We start from the raw sequence: 22,951 nt of genomic DNA, 5'->3' as shown, positions 1-22,951 counted from the left end.
CCCTATGGATGAGGTGGTAACTCCTCAACAATATTTACCCCTTGTGCATCCTTTTCTGCCAACTTCTTTGATAATAGATCCATCGTGGTTTGCAATTGAGAAAAGGCATGATCTCTCTCGTGGTTTTCTTTTGCAACAACAGCTAGTGATGGACTACCATAAGAGAGACCCTTACAATCAGTTGAATGCTAAGCTTGATTGTGGGTGGTGAGTTTATCAAGAAAATGGGTGATGTTGATAAATGACTTGTCCATGAAGCATCCTCCCGCGGCATTATTGACAGCAATCTGATTCATTGTATCTAAGCCCTTGTAGAATTTCTAGGTGAGAATAGCATTCGGAAACTCGTGAGTTGGAGATTGAGCTAGATAGTACTTGAACCGCTCCCATGCCGAATATAATTATTCCCCTGGGAGCTGTTTGAACTCAAAGATCTTATCTCGAAGTTCAGCCTTTTTGCTCGGTGGGAACCACTTCTTCAGAAATGTATTGGCTAGCTCGCTCCAGGTATGAACAGAATTGCTGGGAAGCTTTTCATACCATTCTGTTGCTTGGCCAGCCAAGGAATATTTGAAGACCCGTAACCGAAGTGCATCAGTAGAAACAGCACCTTGGGATTGTTGAGCACACACGTTCAGGAAGTTCTTCAAATGTCGGAGTGGACAATCCTCCGAAGAATTTCGAAAATAACCTTCAAGTTTCAGCAGCTGATAGGTAGAACTATCAATTTTGAAAGTAGCATTTCCAGTCCTAGGAGGGGCCACAGCAGAAGCATAATCAGCTTCATTGGTGAATTCTGCATGTAACGACCCGTTTGGTCGTTTAGAACCTGTGAACTAGTTTTCGCTAAAATACCCTTTTCGTAGTTTAAAGGGTATTCTTAATTTGCGGGAATTTGGTGGCATGGTGATTTAATTGGCGGATATTTTTTTAAATATCTTTTTATTTAATATGTGTGAATAGTTTATTTGTAAGAATATGAGTTTCACACATATAAGATCTAAGTTGGAAATTAAAATATTTGGCGGAAGGACTATATTTCTACAGGTGGTTAAGTGGATAAGTAAATTGTAGAAATTAAGGGGAATATTATTTACACACACATATATATATCAGGCATGAGGAGAGAGTATTTATTTTATTTTATTTTATTTGGCTAATATGCTAATGGATTGGTGGACTAAAATGCATTGGTTGGTTATTAAATAAAAGGTAAAAGAAGTGGGCCAATCTACTATTTGGACTTACGGAGGGAGTAATAAATTTGTTAGGTAGGTAGGTATTAATGATGAAGATAAGGAAAGTCACAGTTAGTTAGTGCATGTAGTTATTATTAAGTTGAAAACATATTAATTAGTGGAAGTACAGAGGGATAATTTCCACTCAATGTTTCCTTTTCAACAAGTCAATGATAATGATAACCACCAGCTCCTTTATCTGCCAACAAACACCAATTCTTCTTCTTTTCTAAATTATCAAGACACCACCCATGTCCAAGATCTTATTACGGATCTTGCTCCATTCGATTCATTATTGGAAGTGGACACAAATTACTTTAACTTGAACAACACCAGAAATATCAAGAGGAAGAGCAAAAACATTCCAAAAAGAATTCTAGGAACTCAACTGTGCAAGTAAGGATTTCTTCCAATTATTGATTCTTGGTGTAATATAATTAATCCTCTATGTGTTTAGTGATTAAGATTATAGTGTTCATGTCAGAGATGGTATTAGTAATGATTATGGATCCATTTCTTTTACTTGAGTTTAGTTCATATTATATATTTAAATTGTTTAATATCATGTGAAATATAACTAAGTATTGATGTTGGATTTCTTGGATGATATATATGTACGTTAGATTTTTATTTTATTTTTTTTGGTGCATGTTTCCTTTGATCTGTCTCATGAATGCATCATGGTCTAGAGTCACTATTTTAATGACTGGACGATTTTAATGACTTTATAATGTTGAGCTACTGCTTATTGAGCTTTTCCTCAGTTGACGAAGATGTTTTTGGCAATTGCTTGAGGTCTATTTAACAATCTTTTTCTTCATTAAGTATGCAAAAGTTTTGGTACTATGTACATAATGGAAGCCCTTGTTCAAATATATTAAATTATGTTTTTGTCTTAATCTGTGAATGCTTTCATCTATATTGTGTGTTTGGATCAGATTTTTTATTTTATTTATTATTGTCCATTATATTTCATATTCTTGATATTTCAAAAAAAATCAATAAAATAATGGTATATAGAAATTGGTGGGTTTTCCATGGAAACGAGTTTTCAAGTAAAATGTGGAATTGAACGTCGATTCGTGATTGGATTTCGATGATTGTTGAGAATCATAAGTTTGGGCTATTGTATGCCAGTTTTCAATAAAATTACAATCTTGCCCTTGTGGGCCCAATGCCACTTTTTGGGGTGTGTTTCTCGGTTTCGAATATAAATATAGCAATATGGGTGCTCGTAGATTCGTATTCTAACGTAGATCGCATATCTTATAGATTTTAATCGTTCAGAGGCTCTACGCAAAGGGAAAGCATTAGTTTGATTGTTCGTGGCACTCGTTCGGCATTGAGGTAGGTTACGGTCTACTTTAGTTAGACTCTGATTAGAGAATCGCATGTAGTTGTAGAAAGTGACGGGGATAGCATGATAGGCCTTCGGGCATGAAGTGGAGGTGAATTCTAATTAGGTTGGTTTGTCAGCTGTTATGTGTGCTTGTCGCCAAATGTGTTATTTCTGTGATAATCACTTGTTTGTATCTCCGTCACATACTAGTTCACTCATCGCATGAAAAAGAATGGTAATATTGATAATTGAACAGTGGACAGTAATATGACTTGTACTTGTTGATTTATATTGGTGATATTGTTGAGACTGATATCATGCATGGCATGCTTTCCATATTATTGTTGTGATGATTGGTGAGGTGACTGATTGAGAGACTCCGAGGTCTTTGCCGGAGATTGAGAGTGATTAAAAGCCTCCGAGGTTTCTGCCGGAGAGCACGAGTGGTACATGGACTTCGCGGGTCCCCCATGGGTCATGGCTTTGAGGCACTGCCCTTAGCATGTGTGTACGAGAGTGGAGTGAGAGAGGTGATTATTGTATTGCATTGCATTGCATTCATCCACTCATATATTTGACTGATCATTTGGTGAATTATATCTGTCTTGGTTGATTTCATGATTCCTTTATACTTTATTTGTATATGATACATGACCATACCCGTTTGCTCTATATGCTACTTGTTGGTTTCAACTTCTTCATGCGTTATCTAATCATTGTCGGCCTATGATGCTTACCGGTACAAGTGTTGTACTGATACTACTCTTGCTGCACTTTTGTTGAGTGCAGAGACGATCCAGGTTCCAGTTCTACACCCCGTGGCTGATACGCGAGGGTGACATCTTCAGTCATTCAGGGTGAGCTACTTGGTCATCCGTGGCCCCTGAATGACCTCCTCTATTTATTTCGGTTCTTGTATTCTACAGACAATATGTAGCCTTCGGGTATTTTCAGACTTCTATTCCGTACTATGTTAGCGCTCTTGTACCCTTTGACCAGATTTTGGGGTTGTCGTGACATTTCTAATTATGATAAGCATTTAAGACTTGATAACTTATTCTTATTTAATTTTTCGGCTTATTTAACTTGTTATTAGTAATGTGGTTCGCCTACTTGGAGGGATAGTGTAGGTGCCACCACGACTCGCGAATTGGGTCGTGACAAAGTTGGTATCAAAGCCTCTAGGTTAATTGGTCTAATACGTACAAGAGCAATGTCTAGTAGAGTCTTGCGGATTGGTACGTAGACGTCCGTAGCCATCCTCGAGAGGCTATAGGACATTTAGGAAACACTCCACTTCTTTTTCTCGTTTCGTGCTAGTTCAATCCGATTGGTATCTGGTTCATTCTTTTCGTGCGAGATTGTTAAAATTGGTATCTTAACCTCATTTCTATGTTCGCTCACAGATGGTGAGGACGCGATCAACCGCTACTGGAGGCCAGGAGTCTGTACCTGCACCTGCACCTGCATCCATACCCGTTGCCCGAGCAGCTGTCCGTGGGCGAGGTAGAGGACGAGGCAGGGGCAGAGGCCGTGCAGCTAATCCAAATAGGAACTAAGCACCAGCACCTGCTCAGGACCCTGACAGAGATTTAACTCGGGAGCTTGACGACATTCCGGGAGAGGAGATTAGGGCTGCTGAGGCACAGCTTGGGGTCGCAGCTACTCCTGATTTTCAGGAGGCTGTGCTTCGAGTGTTGGGGTACTTTGACAGTTTGGCTCAGGTGGGCATGATTCTAGTTGCTCCAGATGGCTCGCAGCCTAAAGTGGGAGGTCATACTCCCGATGCTACGGTTGCTCCAGGATTTCGGACATCGAGGGTATTGCCGGCTGCAGCAGTGGCTCCCCGTATTGATGCCGCTCCAGCGCCTGATTTTTCTCCAAGGCCTATGGATGGGCCAGTGTTGACCAGCGAGGAGCGAAAATTGTTCGAGGGATTTACCAAAATGTCTCCTCCTTGGTTCTATGGCACTCCCAGGGAGGATGCGTATGAGTTTATCGTTAGCTGCCATGAGATGCTTCATAAGTTGGGTGTAGTGGAGTCTCACGGGGTCGATTATGTTTCTTTACAGTTAGTTGGGGATGCCAAGCAGTGGTGGAGATCGTACATGGAGTGTCGACCAGTTGGCTTGCAACCTTTGACCTGGACCCAGTTCTACCAGGTGTTTCTGGAGAAGTATGTCCCTCGTACTCTGAGAGACAACAGGAAGGATGAGTTTTCAACATTGGAGCAACGGGGTAGGTCGGTTGCGGAGTATGAGACCAGATTTCTCGCTTTGTCCCGTTATGCGACGGCATTACTTCCCACAGAGGCTGAGAGAGTGAGGAGATTTGTGAAGGGTTTGGACCTTCCGCTTCGGCTGGCGACCTTACAGTTAGAGGCCTCTGGGGCCTCATTTCAGTCAGTAGTAGAGCATGCCAGGAGGGTTGAGTCAGAGATGGGTCGGGCACATAGTGAGGGTGGCGACAAGAAAGCTCGTGGATTTGATAGTTTCAGAGGTCCTATTAGAGGTGGGGGACGCCATGACAGGGTTCGTCATCATCCCTACAGCCGCCCCATCCAGTCATCACTATAGGCTTTAGCAGGTGGTTCTTCAGGTTATAGCGGGCATAATTCTGAGCAGACTTCCCGAGGTTCTTACTCTCGACCTTCAGACCGCGGAGGGTATTTTGGTTCTTCTATGACAGTTCAGCAGCCTACGGCCAGAGGAGCATGTTTTGAGTGTGGTGAGACAGGGCATTTCGCGAGAGAGTGTCCAAGATCCAGAAAAGGTTCTAGAGTTCAGATATCTAGGCCTCCAGCACCGACAGCTAGAGGAGGAGGATATTCTGGTAGAGGGGGTTCGCAGTCTGGAGAGGGTGGCCATCAACCTAGCAGAGGTGGTCATCAGTCGAGTAGGGGCAGCACTCAATCAGTGAGAGGAGGATCTCAGGCAGGCCATGGTAGTCGTGGAGGCACACAGTCCGAGGGTGGACGTACTCATTTATATGCATTTCCGGGTAGACCAGAGGCCGAGGCCTCTGATGCTGTTATCACAGGTACTATTTCAGTTTGTCACCGACCAGCTTCTGTTTTATTTGATCCCGGTTCTAATTTCTCTTATGTGTCCACTTATTTCTCTACGGTTCTGGATATGTTTTGTGATATGCTTGATGTACCTATTCGCGTCTCTACTCCTGTCGGAGATTCTGTGATAGTAGATCGGGTCTATAGGTCTTGTGTGGTCACATTTATAGGGTATGATACTTGGGTAGACTTGGTTATTTTGAATATGGTGGACTTTGATATTATTTTGGGTATGGACTGGTTATCTCCCTATCATGCTATTTTATACTGTCACGCCAAGACAGTCACGTTGGCCATGCCAGGTATTCCGCGGTTAGAGTGGAAAGGTACTCCTAGTCCAGCACCTAAGAAGATCATATCATTTCTTCGGGCAAAGAAGTTAGTGGATAAGGGATGTTTAGCATATTTGGCTCATATTCGGGATACTAGTGTGGATACTCCTTCCCTAGAGTCAGTGCCAGTTGTTCGTGAGTTCTCAGAGGTTTTCCCTACAGATTTGCCTGGTATGCCGCCTGATCGAGATATTGACTTTTGCATTGACTTGGAGCCAGGCACTCGACCTATTTCTATTCCACCTTATCGGATGGCTCCGGCAGAGTTGAGAGAGTTGAAGGAACAGTTGCAAGACTTGTTGAGCAAAGGATTTATTAGACCCAGTATTTCCCCTTGGGTTCTCCCGTTCTGTTCGTGAAGAAGAAAGATGGTACCATGCGGATGTGTATCGATTATCGGCAATTAAACAAAGTTACCATCAGAAATAAGTATCCAATACCCCGCATTGATGACTTATTTGACCAGCTTCAGGGTGCGTCGATCTTTTCTAAGATTGATTTAAGGTCAGGCTATCATCAATTGAAGATTCGAGCGGAGGATATTCCGAAGACTGCTTTTAGGACCCGATATGGTCATTATGAGTTCTTGGTGATGTCTTTCGGGCTTACTAATGCCCCCGCAGCATTCATGGATTTGATGAATGGGATATTCAAGCCTTACTTAGATTCATTCGTGATCGTGTTTATTGATGACATCTTAGTGTACTCTCGGAGTAAGAAAGATCATGAGAGGCATCTGAGGATCGTGCTTGGCCTATTGAAGGAGAAGAAATTGTATGCCAAGTTTTCCAAGTGTGAGTTCTGGCTCCGTTCCGTGGCATTTTTGGGACATGTTGTGTCCAAGGGCGGGATTATGGTTGATCCCAAGAAGATCAAGGCGGTTAGAGATTGGGCTAGGCCTACTTCGGTGACGGAGATTCGGAGTTTCGTGGGCCTTGTGAGTTATTATCGTCGATTTGTGAAGGGGTTTTCATCTATTGCTTCCCATTTGACTAGGTTGACTCAAAAGAATGTGCCTTTCCAGTGGTCCGATGAGTGTGAAGAGAGCTTTCAAAAGCTCAAGGCTTTATTGACTTCAGCCCTGATTTTGGATTTACCTGTGGAGGGAAAGGACTTTACTGTTTATTGTGATGCTTCTCGGATTGGCTTGGGTTGTGTGCTGATGCAAGAGGGTAGGGTGATCGCATATGCTTCGAGACAGTTGAAGGTCCACGAGAAAAACTACCCCACTCATGACTTAGAGTTGGCTGCAGTAGTCTTCGCTTTGAAGATTTGGAGACATTACTTGTATGGCGTCCATTGTGAGGTGTTCACGGATCACCGTAGTCTTCAGCATGTGCTTAATCAGCGGGACCTCAATTCGAGGCAGCGTAGATGGATGGAGTTGCTTAATGACTATAATATCACCATTCTTTATCATCCGGGAAAAGCAAATGTGGTAGCTGATGCGTTGAGCCGAAAGGCAGTGAGTATGGGTAGCTTGGCGCGTTTGCTTGTAGAAGAGCGTCATTTAGCCATGGAGGTGCAGAGTTTGGCTAATAGTATGGTGAGGCTCGATATTTCAGAACCTGGTAAGGTTTTACCTTGTGTGGAGGCGAGGTCGCCTCTTTTAGAGCAGGTTAGGGCCCAGCAGTTTGAGGATATGAAATTGTGCAAAATTCGGGATAAAGTGCTAGGTGGAGAAGCCAAAGAAGCTATTCTTGATGATGAGGGTATTTTGAGAATTAAGGGGCGTATTTGCGTTCCTAGAGTTGGTGAGTTGATTCCGTTAATCTTGAAGGAGGCTCATAGTTCCAGATACTCCATTCATCCAGGAGCAACAAAGATGTATCGTGACTTGAGGCAACACTATTGGTGGGGTAGAATGAAGAGAGACATTGTGGAGTTTGTTGCACAGTGTTTGAATTGCCAGCAAGTTAAGTATGAGCACCAGAGACCAGGTGGTGTGCTTCAGAGAATGCCCATTCCCGAATGGAAATGGGAAAGGATCGCCATGGATTTCGTGGTTGGTCTTCCGAAGACTCTGGGTAAGTTTGATTCGATTTGGGTTATCGTGGATAGGTTGACTAAGTCTGCGCACTTCATTCCGGTTCAGACTTCTTATAACGTGGAGAAGTTGGCCAGGATCTACATCCGGGAGATAGTGCGATTGCACGGGGTTCCTATTTCCATCATTTCTGACAGAGGCACTCAGTTTACTTCCCATTTCTGGAGGACTTTGCAAAAAGAATTGGGAACTCAGTTAGATCTTAGCACCGCGTTCCACCCGCAGACAGATGGTCAGTCCGAGAGGACTATTCAGGTGCTTGAGGATATGTTGAGGGCGTGTGTTATTGATTTTGGTGGTCATTGGGACAAATTCTTACCCTTGGCAGAGTTCGCGTACAATAATAGCTACCATTCCAGTATTGATATGGCGCCATTCGAGGCTTTATATGGTAGGAGGAGTCGTTCTCCTATTGGGTGGTTTGATGCTTTTGAAGTTCGACCTTGGGGTACAGATTTGCTGAGGGAGTCTTTGGATAAGGTGAAGCTTATTCAGGAAAAGCTTCTAGCAGCTCAGAGTAGGCAAAAGGAGTATGCTGACCGGAAGGTTCGTGATATGGAGTTCATGGTTGGTGAGCAGGTCCTATTGAAGGTTTCACCCATGAAGGGTGTGATGTGATTTGGGAAGAAAGGCAAGTTGAGCCCGAGGTTTATTGGCCCTTTTGAGATTCTTCGTCGTGTTGGCGAGGCGGCTTATGAGTTGGCGTTGCTACCAGGTTTGGCAGGTGTTCATCCGGTATTCCATGTTTCTATGTTGAAGAAGTACCATTCAGACGGGTCTTATATCATTCAATGGGATTCGGTACTACTAGATCAGAATCTATCCTTTGAGGAAGAGCCGGTAGAAATCCTAGATAGACAAGTGAGAAGGTTAAGGTCCAAAGATATTGCTTCAGTCAAGGTGCAGTGGAAGCACCGTCCGGTTGAGGAATCTACTTGGGAGACTGAGGCGGATATGCAGAGTAGATATCCTCAGTTGTTCGACAGTTCAGGTACCTCCTTTTCTCTCCCTTTACCCTTGTCGCTCGAGGACGAGCGATTGTTTGATTGGTATCTGATGTAACGACCCGTTTGGTCGTTTAGAACCTGTGAACTAGTTTTCGCTAAAATACCCTTTTCGTAGTTTAAAGGGTATTCTTAATTTGCGGGAATTTGGTGGCATGGTGATTTAATTGGCGGATATTTTTTAAATATCTTTTTATTTAATATGTGTGAATAGTTTATTTATAGGAATATGAGTTTCACACATATAAGATCTAAGTTGGAAATTAAAATATTTGGCGGAAGGACTATATTTCTACAGGTGGTTAAGTGGATAAGTAAATTGTAGAAATTAAGGGGAATATTATTTACATATATATATATATATATATATATAAGGCATGAGGAGAGAGTATTTATTTTATTTTATTTTATTTGGCTAATATGCTAATGGATTGGTGGACTAAAATGCATTGGTTGGTTATTAAATAAAAGGTAAAAGAAATGGGCCAATCTACTATTTGGACTTACGGAGGGAGTAATAAATTTGTTAGGTAGGTAGGTTTAATGATGAAGATAAAGGAAAGTCACAGTTAGTTAGTGCATGTACTTATTATTAAGTTGAAAACATATTAATTAGTGGAAGTACAGAAGGATAATTTCCACTCAATGTTTCCTTTTCAACAAGTCAATGATAATGATAACCACCAGCTCCTTTATCTGCCAACAAACACCAATTCTTCTTCTTTTCTAAATTATCAAGACACCACCCATGTCCAAGATCTTATTACGGATCTTGCTCCATTCGATTCATTATTGGAAGTGGACACAAATTACTTTAACTTGAACAACACCAGAAATATCAAGAGGAAGAGCAAAAACATTCCAAAAAGAATTCTAGGAACTCAACTGTGCAAGTAAGGATTTCTTCCAATTATTGATTCTTGGTGTAATATAATTAATCCTCTATGTGTTTAGTGATTAAGATTATAGTGTTCATGTCAGAGATGGTATTAGTAATGATTATGGATCCATTTCTTTTACTTGAGTTTAGTTCATATTATATATTTAAATTGTTTAATATCATGTGAAATATAACTAAGTATTGATGTTGGATTTCTTGGATGATATATATGTACGTTAGATTTTTTTTTTTTTTTTTTTTGGTGCATGTTTCCTTTGATCTGTCTCATGAATGCATCATGGTCTAGAGTCACTATTTTAATGACTGGACAATTTTAATGACTTTATAATGTTGAGCTACCGCTTATTGAGCTTTTCCTCAGTTGACGAAGATGTTTTTGGCAATTGCTTGAGGTCTATTTAACAATCTTTTTCTTCATTAAGTATGCAAAAGTTTTGGTACTATGTACATAATGGAAGCCCTTGTTCAAATATATTAAATTATGTTTTTGTCTTAATCTGTGAATGCTTTCATCTATATTGTGTGTTTGGATCAGATTTTTTATTTTATTTATTATTGTCCATTATATTTCATATTCTTGATATTTCAAAAAAAATCAATAAAATAATGGTATATAGAAATTGGTGGGTTTTCCATGGAAACGAGTTTTCAAGTAAAATGTGGAATTGAACGTCGATTCGTGATTGGATTTCGATGATTGTTGAGAATCATAAGTTTGGGCTATTGTATGCCAGTTTTCAATAAAATTACAATCTTGCCCTTGTGGGCCCAATGCCACTTTTTGGGGTGTGTTTCTCGGTTTCGAATATAAATATAGCAATATGGGTGCTCGTAGATTCGTATTCTAACGTAGATCGCATATCTTATAGATTTTAATCGTTCAGAGGCTCTACGCAAAGGGAAGGCATTAGTTTGATTGTTCGTGGCACTCGTTCGGCATTGAGGTAGGTTACGGTCTACTTTAGTTAGACTCTGATTAGAGAATCGCATGTAGTTGTAGAAAGTGACGGGGATAGCATGATAGGCCTTCGGGCATGAAGTGGAGGTGAATTCTAATTAGGTTGGTTTGTCAGCTGTTATGTGTGCTTGTCGCCAAATGTGTTATTTCTGTGATAATCACCTGTTTGTATCTCCGTCACATACTAGTTCACTCATCGCATGAAAAAGAATGGTAATATTGATAATTGAACAGTGGACAGTAATATGACTTGTACTTGTTGATTTATATTGGTGATATTGTTGAGACTGATATCATGCATGGCATGCTTTCCATATTATTGTTGTGATGATTGGTGAGGTGACTGATTGAGAGACTCCGAGGTCTTTGCCGGAGATTGAGAGTGATTAAAAGCCTCCGAGGTTTCTGCCGGAGAGCACGAGTGGTACATGGACTTCGCGGGTCCCCCATGGGTCATGACTTTGAGGCACTGCCCTTAGCATGTGTGTACGAGAGTGGAGTGAGAGAGGTGATTATTGTATTGCATTGCATTGCATTCATCCACTCATATATTTGACTGATCATTTGGTGAATTATATCTGTCTTGGTTGATTTCATGATTCCTTTATACTTTATTTGTATATGATACATGACCATACCCGTTTGCTCTATATGCTACTTGTTGGTTTCAACTTCTTCATGCGTTATCTAATCATTGTCGGCCTATGATGCTTACCGGTACAAGTGTTGTACTGATACTACTCTTGCTGCACTTTTGTTGAGTGCAGAGTACGATCCAGGTTCCAGTTCTACACCCCGTGGCTGATACGCGAGGGTGACATCTTCAGTCATTCAGGGTGAGCTACTTGGTCATCCGTGGCCCCTGAAGGACCTCCTCTATTTATTTCGGTTCTTGTATTCTACAGACAATATGTAGCCTTCGGGTATTTTCAGACTTCTATTCCGTACTATATTAGCGCTCTTGTACCCTTTGACCAGATTTTGGGGTTGTCGTGACATTTCTAATTATGATAAGCATTTAAGACTTGATAACTTATTCTTATTTAATTTTTCTGCTTATTTAACTTGTTATTAGTAATGTGGTTCGCCTACTCGGAGGGATAGTGTAGGTGCCACCATGACTCGCGAATTGGGTCGTGACACTGCAAATATATTCTCATCTTCATCCTCTTCTGGTGCAGGTGGGTTCACTTGGAGTCCACCTTGGTTTCCTTAATTTCGACTCTGTCTTCCTGCCATTTTCACCTGGTTCACCATAACAGCAAACAAGGTGTGATGGAATAGAAAAAGTTTTAAATAAGAGTAAGCAACAATCAGAAATTTCAAAACCATATTCCCCGGCAACGGCGCCAAAATTTGATACGCTCAAATTACACCTATGAGTGGCGTAAAACGGTCGTTGTCAAATATAATAACCCAAACAAGGTTGGGGTCGAATCCCACAGGGAATATGGAGAGAAAAGGGTACTAATTGTATGCGATACTAGTCTTTAAAGGCTTTAATCCTATTCCGAATAGTTTGAAATATTTGATGTGTAATGTAATTGAATACTTTGACTTGAATTGTACTTAATGCGAGAGAGAGACTAAGGTTGTGTTCTCCACTTTGATTAGATATTATGCTTCAGGTTTCAATGTGATATACTTCTAATGGTTGTTATAAGAGTATGCACTTGATCTCTTAAGGACTTCCTAATGTTTCCCAACAGTTAGGCCGTATTTCCTCTTTATGATTTTTCCAAATGTAAAAGAGTTGAACTCGAAGAGCAACCAATAATGCCAATTAGGCTTGTTCTTATCCCTAAGTTAGTCTATTAAACGAGAGTTAACACCCCGAGTCATTGTTATTCAATCTTACCAATACTAACTCTCTTTCCCAAGAAAAGTTAGTATAATGGCTTAGGCTAATGCTTGCAACCATTACCCAACGCTAACACACAAAGATAGAATAAATACCAACAACCATTATGCATATATCAATAGTAGAAACTCATTCACATAATACCCATCATGGGGTCCACAACCTTAGAATTAAAATTAGCTACTCATCATTTTGGTTAACAAAGAAAGCTTAAAAGTTAACATAATGTACTTACAATGCTAATACAATGTGGAATGAGAGTGAAGTTGGTGCTTTAAATGCTCCAACCACTTCACAAATATTCAAGGCTTAAAGTTAATGCTCCAAAAGATCAGAATGAATGTTAAAAACCTAACTTTAAGTATTTATAAGGCCAAAAATCGGGCCAAAGTTCTGGACAAAAAACCCTTCCGTGGCATCATTACGGACCGTAAAACCGGTTACGGTCCGTCCTTTGTCAGCTTGATATAGGTCAATCGTTACGGCTTCTTGAGACGGACTGTAACACAGGTTACGGTCCGTATCTTCCAGAGGATCATGGATTCAGTGTTCAGTGGCCAATACGTTACGCCATGATGTTACGCCCCGTAACCTGCGTTACGGACCGTCCTTCTGGGCGTAACATGTGACACTACTTAGGCTTCTTACTGGAAATTTCCTTCAAATTACGGTACACGTTACGGCCCGTAACATGAGTTACGGACCGTCCTTTATAGCGGCACGTATCTGGATCTTCCTCTCTGGGTACGGATCACATTACGGTCCGTAACTAGAGTTACGGACTGTCCGTTCTTTTGCTCTAAGTTGTCCGTTTTTCAGCATTTCTTATCATTTCTGTTCCTTAGTCAACCAACCCTACAAAACACCAAAATAACATAAGAAACGATGTAAAAACACTTAAAAACAAGAAACACTTCTAGTGAAAAAGACATAAAATGTGTTGAAATTCACGGCACATCAGTAGGGAAATTGTTTCTGAAGAGTCTCGATTTCAAGCAAAGGTGAAAAAGAAACAGTAACAACAACAAGATAAAAGCTACCGAAGTGAAAGTAACAATAGGTAGTAATAGAAATCTAAGACTAAGAAAATACGAGAATAATAGTAATACTCCTTATATAGAAAAGAAATGCGCTCGACTACCTACTCCCTATTACCCTAACTTTCGACCTGCACACCCTCCTATCAAGGGTCATATCCTCAGTAAGCTGTAGTTGCCCCATGTCGGCCTCTCACCAATACTTCATTGTCCTGCCTATATCTCTCATCGGGCCCCCACCATGGCTAACCTCTAATACCCCCTCACATGAGCATCTGTGCATCTCCTCTTCACATGCCCGAACCATCTCAGTCTTACTTCCCGCATCTTGTCCACCATGGAGGTCACTCCCACCTTGCCTTTCAAGATCCAAATTATGAATCGTGCAGGCACCTACTCCGTCCCATCTAGTAGGTGAACCCTTCTCTTTATTTAACCATTTCTAGTTATCACATGAGATACGAAGTAATAAGTGCAATCTCAATATCATAGATAATTACTAATTGCGGAAATACAAGTGACACCCTAAGGATCCGGTCTATATTAGTACAAGAGCTACTACTCGATACACAAGTCTAAAGCAATAGGTACAAATGTCTGAATATTGCCATATAAGACTCATAACATGATAAGAAATACTGTCCGAAAATTAAAAGATAGATATAATGAGGAATGGAAACTCGGGCTGTAGATCTGGCAGTGGCTCACCCTAAGTGTCCAATGCAACTGCCTTGGAGACCACTCACGAGGGCCTGGCTTGGATCCTGTCTCAAACCCTACACCCCAAAAAAGAGTGTAGCAAGGTAGCATCAGTACAAACAACACGTACTGAGTAAGCATCATAGGCCGACTAAGATTAGTCAACGCATATAAGCATAAAATCAACAAGATAAGCAGATAGGCGCATAATAATCACTCAAGTTGCAGAATATCACTAACCGAATCATAGCCTAAGGTGAAGCTTCTAAACCACCAGTCTTTCAAGTCTCAATAACTCTCGAACTAACACAATACCATCACAACAAAAACAATAATTAATAACATATGAAATTCAATGAATGTATGTGATGGAATCAGATGTAGTGCCAATGCAAGTAACCTGTACACACATGCTAAAGGCATTGTTCGTACAATAGTCATGACCGCCGGGGAACCCATGGCGTCCATGTACCACTCGCTCCGAAACAGACCTCGGATCACGAGTCCATATACCTTCCGTTCCGGAACAGTCCTCGAACCACGGATACACATACCGTCCGCTCCGGAACAGACCTCCGATCACGGATTCATATCATATTTTTCTCAAAAGTGCCACATTTTCTTTCATAGTTGCCATAAGTCTTTCATCAATCATTTCCGAATCACTTCCATCATATATGAGTGAATGGATGAAAAAATGCTAAATCAATGCAATCAATGTCAATGAATATATTATGGAAGTCACAACACTATAAGTCATATCTAGACTTATATAAATCAGCTCAACCATGGAATGAATCATGCAAACCATCTCAATCAACATACAGAGTCTATATCAACCCTGTCCTTCCAAAACACAACAACTACACCTCATGGTTCAATACATAAAGTAACGGCGAAAACCTACATAATCAAAAGTTAATACCAACCTAAGAGTATATCCAACCCAACATCGTGTCCGAAGACCTAATTATGCTTTCTCCTATCAATTCTACTACATATGCATTTCACTAATCAAAGTCTAACTAAAGTAAGTTGTAACTTACCTCGATGCCGAACAGTTGCCAAGAAATAATCCACTTGAGCCTTGTCCTTCTTCTTCGGAGAGCCTTCGAACGATTAACGTCTATCAAGTACGAATTATACATTAGAATACTAATCTAAGGATACCCATAATGCCATAGTTTTACCTAAAACCCCAAAATGGACCCAAAATAGGCAAACCCGAGCCATAAGGGCAAAACTGTAATTTCATTGAAAGATCGGGTTCAATATAGTCAAAATAGTACTCTACTAGTCTAGATGAGTCCAATGATACTCATATTGTTATACTTTAATTCAAAATCCAAAACAAACCCCAAAAAGGTAACCCTGAGCCCGCAAGGGCAAAACAGGAATTTTATTTCAAAATTAGTTACACATGGCTTAGTACTCTAGATCTAGAAAACCCACTCAAAAATCCATCATCTTGACCTTCAAACCCATGATTTACCATTTTTCAACTTTTGGATTCAAAACCCCAATTTTTATAATTCAAACACGAATATAAACGATAACCAACGAAAATAAATGCGAAAAAACACCAAAATAAGGTTAGATACTTACCATCTCATTGAGACGAGAACAACGCCATGAAAATCATCTCAGACGGAGCTATGGAACTCAAAATATGCTTAAAATACTAAAATATTCAATCTGTCCATTTAATACACTGTCGAAATGATTTTTACTCATCGCCTTCGCGGGACACCAACGCCTTTGCAAAGAGAAATTTTTCGCGTTGACAGTCAGCCGAAAATTTCTTCTTCGCATTTGCGGGACCTCATCCCGTTCGCGAAGAACAAAAGTTCGCACCAGAAACCAGCAACAACAATTTAAAGTAAAATGGTCATATCTCACTCATACAACAACGAAATGTGACGATTCTTGTTGCTATATTTCCAAAATTACGATGCGGATCTAAATATACAATCGAAACACAAAACAAAGGTCGTTTGCTCAATATGGTACCCTTTTTCCTCAAATCAACGTCGAACCCTAAAACAAACACCATACAACCTAAACTAATCCAAAACTCATCGGAATCTAACCAAAATCTGTGGACAAGTCCAAAATCATCATACGAACTCATTGGAACTTTCAAAACATCGATAGGGGTCATTTTGACCTGATGTTGACCGTGGTCAACTCCAATTCTTTAACTTAACTAGTTTCTCAACCAATGACCTAAATCACACCCGAACCCTTCGAGAACCAAACCAATGACCCCACTAAGTCGTAATTGTCGAAATTCGATTACGGACATGTTTACCCAAAAGTCAACTTTTGGTAAACCATTTTTCACTTATTCAACTTAAAAGCTTCTAAATTCCTCAAAATCAACCAAGACTCATCTGACCACCTCGAGGACCGTTCCACTCATCCCCACAAGTCAAAAACACTCCAACGACACTGGGAAAAGGGTCAACAGGGATAAAAAGGGTGAAATGCCTAAACGATCAAATGGGCCGTTACATTGTCCCGGATATCTTTATTCCTAATCTTATCTCTCTAGGTAGTCCCACACATCCATCTCAGCATCCTCATTTTTGCTCCTTTCATCTTTTGGACATAAGTGTTCTTGACTGGCTAATACTCTGTCGTATACGGTATAATCAACCTAACCACCCCACTTAAATAGGATAAAAATAAAATAGTGATCTTAAGTTATTTTGTCTGTGTAAATCTTCCAGTTTTGTGTTATTGGACTAGTGAATTTCCAAGTTCAATAATAGTACAAGCTAGTTATTTTCAGATTTTCAGTTGAAAAATAACTTTGTCATAGAATTCAAATCTCACACATGAAACTTTATGATAATGTCTAGGAATTTTCAATTAGAGAGATTAGAAATGACTATTTGTGAATTTTATCCTTCAATATGATATGGTAATAATAAAAATTAAAAAAAATATAAGAAAGAAAGAGTTAACTATACTATTACGGATATACTCCCTGCATTTTAAATTAAATACTTACACCACCTATATTATAAAAATCTTGCACTTACACCCCCTATGATGTTATCCCTTTTCTAAAAAAAATTAAACCTTTATGTACTAGAAAAAATCTTATAGAAAAAATCATACACAAATGAGACTCCATATAATTATATTTAAGATAATTTTGATGCGAAAGAATAAATCAATAACTAAATTTAAAAAAAGAGAAACTTTGTTTAACAAGTAGTATAATTAAACAAAATTACAAATAATTTACACAAGCTCTGATACCACATGTTGATTCTAAACACTTACACAGAGCTGTCGCAGTGGAATATTAAATCGAAATATACCTTCAGCCATGATTGTTCAAGTGTCGTGGAGAACTGCCTTTGATCTGGCACCGACTTGAAACACCGAAAGAACGTAGAAATAACCATAGAGTCTTCTAACCTATGCCTATCACAAAAGGCATGCTGGACTGATGGAGTCGCAGGCGTATTTATAGATAGGTTGAGGACTCTTGGGCAAAAACTTTAACTGTAGGACTTCTCCATAAAATATGGTTGCCCTAAGGACTCCTAATAAAACATTTCCGCCTATCAAGAAAACTTCCCGATATGCATAACTAACATATTATTTGCTATATATATCATTTATTTGAAAGACAAGGTAAATAATTTATTACCATAAACTGTGGGCCATATTAACTGTCTCTAAAAGAAAGTGCAAGAAAGATATTACTGATAGTTGGTATATCTTATTAAATGATTTGTGTTCCTTTTTCTATTTATGACTTTTGAACGATAAATGTTTCAAAAAATATTTATATTTTTTATCAATATCTTTATTCTAAAATTCATAAAAGTAACTCCAAAAAAACATCTTATTTATAGTTTTAGTTTGTCTTTTAATAATTATGTTTTAATATATTTAGCTACTGATACACATCAAAGGGATTATAAGTGTAGGATTTTCATAGTACAGGGTGTGTAAGTATTTAATTTTAAAATATAGGGGATCTCTTCGTAATTGAGTCTTGATACAAGGGTTTGTTGTCACGTTAAGATCATGACGAAACTGATAAGTCCGGTCAGGACGTGGGCAAGGAATTGCGGCGTCAATCTCACAAATGAAACTTTATGATAAGGCCTTGGAATTTTATATTTTGTATTTGAAATTCTATATGATGGTAATTGTTTTTCAATTATAGAGATTACAAAAGGGGAAAATTACACTCATGCTTTTGAGTGATCCAATTTGCAAAATAAGACCAAATGTATAGGTTTTGTATATTTATATGTATAATATACATATAATATACATAATTAGTGTATAGATTTTGTATATTTCGTCCATATTAATAACTAAATTTCGCCGAACTGTACATATGGTAAGTTACCATTAAAAAACAACTATTTGTAAATTTTATCCTTCCGAATATCGTATGTTTTTTTTCCCCACAAATATCATATGGGGTGAAAATACTTTGTTTTAAAAATCAAATTGTCCCGTCAACTATGAACAATAGTCATTCTCCCCCTTTTATCCTATGTAATGTTTATTTACCATTGACATTTCAATCCTTCATCTATGTAGTACCTTTTATATTATATAAAATTTATTTTTTAACCTAGGTATTTATAAATTTTTATTAAGTTCATATTATAAGTAGAATAATCCTTTTAGAATTTATAAGCAGAATCTAATGTTACTTTTTATGATTGATATTTTAATATTACGTGCATTAAGTGTGTGTGTGTGTGTCTATATATATATATATATATATATATATATATAAGTTCCTCTTATCTCTTATTCTCTATTGTCAATATATAAACTAGCGAGTTTTTGTTGTCATTGATGTAGTAATTTTTAAATAATAATTTAAGATTCATTTACAATATAAATAGATAATCTTTTAGGAATTTGTTATAGAATATACCGCTATTTTTATTAATTAATTTGTATTACCTACATTGAAATATATTTATAAAGTTATTATTACATGTTATTTTTACTTGTGTAAATACAGATATTAGAGTTTTGATTATTATAAAAAAAATCTTTCATTTATTTCATTATAGAACGATATTAAGTTATATACTCAACTAGTGAATTTGTCCACGCTTTGTGCAATTATTAGATACCCTAATAAATTTATGAAATATTCTTCTTCTAATGGCTGAATAGTAAAAAAACATAGCAAATATTGTTTTCTGTCTTCAAATCCAAATGCATCTCATGATTGTGAACTAAACCTTGATCTAGTCTCATTAAATAAAATACCAAAACTAAAAAGCAAATATATGGAGTAATACAAGACATACTAGCTTTTAAAAAAAAAAAAATCAAATGTATAAGGAAAGACTACATATTAAAAAAATTAACCATAAGTTCAAATAAATGCATTTCATACTTTTTGTAGTTTAATATCGATAAAGTTTTTGAGGAATAAATATAGACAATAAAATTGAAAATAACACAAACACAGTTGAAAGATTGACTTATTAATAATAACATAATAGAAAGTTACCAAACATTACTTGCTGAAGATCGTCAAAAATCTCTTCCCAAGAGTTGTTGTTAAACTTTCCAAAGCATCGTCTTTTAAACTTTCTTCGGTAGCAATAATGTATTTGAGAGAAATTACATACTTCGTCATTATCTTTTATAGAATCATCAATTTGAAAAGCCGGATACAATGCTATGATGTCGTCCGATCCCTGCAATGTTAACATTAAGATTTACAAATAGTTATCTTGTACAAAATATGCAATAGAAAGAGTTTGACCCATAATAAAGATCATATATGAAATAATTCATACAAAATTACTTAGAAAAGCAATGAAAATACAAGTCCATACATAAGAAAACTTTGAGAAGAGTCGTTACTCTTGAGTAAATCCTACTACTCATCGAGTAAAATTAAATTTTTTTTTTTTGAGTAAGCGCTATTCAAATGCAAAAACGCGCAATTCAAATGAAAAACTAACCTCGGCTTCAGGAAATAGAGAATAGACCAGGTTTATTCAACAATATGAAATTTCTTATCCCAGTACGAACACTCGGCTCTTCAATATGAACGCTAATACAATAATACCAGATAAGAAAATTATTGTAAGACTTTATTATTTCATATTCATCCTATAAAATAGCAACTCATAATATTCATCACATATAATCAGTTGTAAGACTTATTTGGTATGGATTATTTTAATATAATTAGATTTTCAAATTAACTGCAATCATAAAATTTGACACTAAACCCATGAAGTTGTATTTAACTCACTTTTTCTTCATAAGTATAGACTAATAACCTAATATGGTGTGTTGCAGCCAAATTTGTCTGCAATTGCAGCCAAAATAACACTACATAATGTAAAAAGAACAAATAAAATAAGAAAAAGAAAAATATGGACAAACAGAGGAAGCAATAAGGATATACCTCACAAAACTCCTATAGCTTCGTTCCCCTCTCGGCTCACGATAAAGTTATAGAGGGAACAAAAGAGTTATACATATGAGTATAGTTCCAGAATTTCAACGGATTTTAGTACTGTAATTAGTATATAGTATTACAGTAAAGAATAGAAGTAGTGGAGTAGTAAATTTTGAGTCATTTAAGTTCTTAATTAATTAGTACATAGTATTATAATAAAGAATAGGACTTAGTGGAGCAGTAAATTTTGAAACATTTAAATTCTTAATTAAATAATAGGAATGAATGGAATAGTAATAATTATCATATTTATTCTTGTGTAGTAAGAAAATAGAAAAAATTGCCGAATTTGGTAAAAAAAAAAAAATCATTCTTGGCCAAAGAGAAATGCCACATCACTTTTTTTTATTCCTAGCTTTATTATATGTATAGATTGAGTCATTTATTCTTACAACAAATTGCATAAAAAATAGGGGAGAAAGGCAACACACTAACGCTAACGGTAACTGAAAAAAGGCAATACTCAAATCATAATAATTGATTATCACATTTTTGCATTGCATCCGTTTCATAGCCAGAAAGATTATATGTGGCAATTAATTATAGGCAAGAAAATGACTTGCCACAGTAGACAAAGAGACTACCTTTTTAAGCCTTCTTAATTACAATAATTAGGACATTCAGTCTTAAAGAAATTAATAATAAGATACATAGGAAAAAACCAAAAAAAGGAGAAAAAAGATAAATGTCAATGGAGGCCATAGAGAGGTGCCACATAGGATTGTCTATGCCTAGCTTTATATTATATATAGATTAGAATTTCTTACTTTTCTTTTTCCTTCTTGAAAATAATATTTATTTTCTTATAGGAAATTTGTTACACAGATTAAGAAGATAAAAAATATCATGATTTTAAATAAATAAAAGAAGAAAAGAAAAGTTGATAATGTAAGGGTAAAATTGAAATTTACAAAAGTTAATTAGGATAAAGGTGTCACGACCCAACCCGTCGTGATGGCACCCACACTAACCCCTCTGGTGGGCGAAGCATCCCCTTAACCAAATTCTCGTTCATAACTCAATTACAAATCAATAAAAATGGAGATAATCATAAAAATGTATAGTCATGCCATAATAAAATAAAAGTGCGGAATTCTAAACTATTACAACCCCAAAGATCCGAAAGTCATCATACAAGGACTAAAACATAAAGTTGTCTAAGAAATAATAGTTGTCTGAAATGAAGTAGACATCAAGATAGGAAAGATCTTCAGGCGGCATGGTGTGGATAGGAGCTCACCCTCTGATCTGGACATGAAATAGCCTCAAGTTAGATGTGAGGTCTGGAAGAAGTGTCTGGCACACAATCTGCACTCAAAAAGGGTGCAACAAGGTAGTATCAGTACAAACACTATGTACTGGTAGATATTATAGGCCGACTAAGGTTAGTATTGTCACGCCCCGAACCATGGCCTGGACGTAACACGGCACTCGGTGCCTGACTGCGTGTGATCGAGCGAACCACATGGCTTGCTGAATCATCATGATACATACATGAGCGGAAATATAACGTGAATGCATGATGAGCCTTTATAAAACGTAGTAAGTCATAATACTTAATAAAAACACTTGTTTAAACATGAGTGCGGAAATAACATGAATGAGCCAAAAATGGCTATACGACTCCGAATGTCTGACATAACATAACTGACTTGTCTAGTCTATGAAACCTCTATCATGAGTCTGACTGGAAAACATACTTACTGGGACAAGGCCCCCAGCGTACCTTCAGATGCATAACTAAGCATAAAACAAAAGTTGACTAAACCCCGAATGAGATGGGGCTCACCAATAAGCTGATACGAATGCTGTCTTACTGAGCAGATGTGTCGTCCTGTATATCAGTACCTGCATCGTGAAATGCAGGCCCCCGGGCAATAAAAAGGGGACGTCAGCACATTGAATGTACTGGTATGTAAAACAACTGAAAGAAATAACATGGGACATGGAATAACATGATAAGAACTGAAACTGAAAACCTGGACAT

The 22,951-nt window shown here is 37.9% G+C and overlaps 1 long non-coding RNA gene, 1 other non-coding gene and 1 pseudogene across 2 annotated transcripts; all 3 read left to right on the top strand.

Annotated features, from left to right (window-relative positions):
* The first annotated feature begins 342 nt into the window (after positions 1-342).
* On the top strand, positions 343-448 carry LOC132642982 (small nucleolar RNA R71). The gene has a single exon (XR_009583448.1). It is a non-coding gene; the product is annotated as a small nucleolar RNA R71 (small nucleolar RNA).
* Positions 449-1,333: 885 nt separating this feature from the next.
* Positions 1,334-3,615, top strand: LOC132642315 (uncharacterized). The gene is made up of 3 exons (XR_009583103.1): positions 1,334-1,634; positions 2,511-2,585; positions 3,367-3,615. It is a non-coding gene; the product is annotated as an uncharacterized LOC132642315 (long non-coding RNA).
* A 375-nt stretch (positions 3,616-3,990) lies between these two features.
* LOC132640523 (uncharacterized) lies at positions 3,991-12,030 on the top strand (annotated as a pseudogene).
* The last annotated feature ends 10,921 nt before the right edge of the window (positions 12,031-22,951 follow it).

This window comes from Lycium barbarum, chromosome 5 (assembly GCF_019175385.1).
Source record: "Lycium barbarum isolate Lr01 chromosome 5, ASM1917538v2, whole genome shotgun sequence".
Taxonomy (NCBI): Eukaryota; Viridiplantae; Streptophyta; class Magnoliopsida; order Solanales; family Solanaceae; genus Lycium; species Lycium barbarum.
Note: the sequence above shows the minus strand (reverse complement) of the source record. Positions and strands in the feature narration are given on the sequence as shown.